This window comes from Aplysia californica, unplaced genomic scaffold (genome assembly GCF_000002075.1).
Source record: "Aplysia californica isolate F4 #8 unplaced genomic scaffold, AplCal3.0 scaffold00578, whole genome shotgun sequence".
NCBI classification, from domain to species: domain Eukaryota; kingdom Metazoa; phylum Mollusca; class Gastropoda; order Aplysiida; family Aplysiidae; genus Aplysia; species Aplysia californica.
In genome coordinates, this window is record NW_004797848.1 from 514,467 (window position 1) to 516,146 (window position 1,680).

The following is a 1,680-nucleotide window of genomic DNA, read 5'->3' on the forward strand; positions in this document are numbered from 1 at the left end:
CCTAGCCTATCTGTCTGTCTATCTGTCTGTCTATCTGTCTGTCTCTTTCTCTCTCCTTCTTCCCTGACACACACACACACATACACACACAACATACACACTCTCTCTCTCTCTCGCTCTCTCTCTCTCTCTCTCTCTCTCTCTCTCTCTCTCTCTCTCTCTCTCTCCCGTTCTCTTTGTCTTTATCTCTCTAACATACTGACAATGTGCTCTTCTGAGTCTTTGCAAAGAACACAGCACAAGGCCAGGAACCGGATTCGAATCTACGATATTTTCGTAGCGAATTTGACAGCCAAAGCATCATACCATCGATGCCACAAAAATAAGTATGTCATTGTTCTATCTATTGAAAAGGCTGCATAGATGTAGACAGCTTTTATTCTACCAAAATCACTTGCACAAAATTAGCGAAGGGTCTTTCACCTTTTCACATGTGAGGAACACCCCCCCCCCCAAAACCGTTTCATAAAAAAAAAATTAAAAACTTTAAAAAGACACAAATATATATTTTTTTACACATTAAAATAAATAAATATAAAAAAGACCAAAATCCCTCTACTTGCTTTGGCAAAACTTTTCCAAAGTGCACGTAATGTTCCGTTTTCATCGCTTCCACATAACAAATTATGATGAGCAAAAGAAAAGTTTGGATTGTCTCCCCTAGACAGGTCGTCGATTAAACCAAGGGTGACCAACACTAAGAGACAGCTTATCACTTCAATTTCATACCAGCATTATGCTACCAGTGCCAGACCTGGACATTCAGTAAAAACCCATGAAAGCAAAAACAGTGCATGCGAAATTAAATGTCTTCGCAAAACCCTTAGCATCACAACACGAGACAGGCAGAGAAATGAAGAAGTTAGAGAAGCAGCTATCGGCACTGAGTCCAGCCTGCATTTCATTGAAAGACAGAGGATAGAATGGTTTGACCCCCTATTATCTATGTCGCCTGACCAGCCAGCCTCTAGAGCCTACAACACCAAGCAATCAGGCTATAAAGGAAGAAGAAAGCCACTCAAAAAGTGGATTGGGGGTGTCAAGGAAACCCTGAGAAAACAAAATATCACAACACAAAGAGCTGCAGAGCTGGCCTACCATAGAAAACTGCATCTCCCCTCGACGTTTAATGGCAACAGAGGATGAAAAAGTAAAAGTAAAAAAGTAAAAGAGCAACTCAATTATAAAAAAGGCCAAATTCAATTTACGCTGACTTTCTTTTGTGGGACAAACTGAATAAAGGATACACACTGAGGAGGGGGAAACTTACTAATGTTAGCGAGTTATCACGGTTCTTGGGACCTGCCTAGCGTCTGGATACCTGGAGGTGTCATTTCTGATTCAGAGATTGAAGTGTAATGACCCTCCATCTTTAACGGTCTCGAGCTGCCGTTGTACATTCTGCGGTATCCAGCCCAGTGCCCGGTCCATGTTCTTATATTGTCAATCCATGTTATTCTTTGCCTTCCTCTGGCTCTCCTGCCCCACATTTTTCCTCCAAGCACCTCTTTCACAATGGTCTCTATTTTAGGTATTCTATTTTTCTACTTTTTTTTTTCTCTGCAGGGTCTGTCTTGTGTGTAGAATCTGACACACCTCAGGGTCTGTCTTGTGTGTAGAATCTGACACACCTCAGGGTCTGTCTTGTGTGTAGAATCTGACACACCTCAGGGTCTGTCT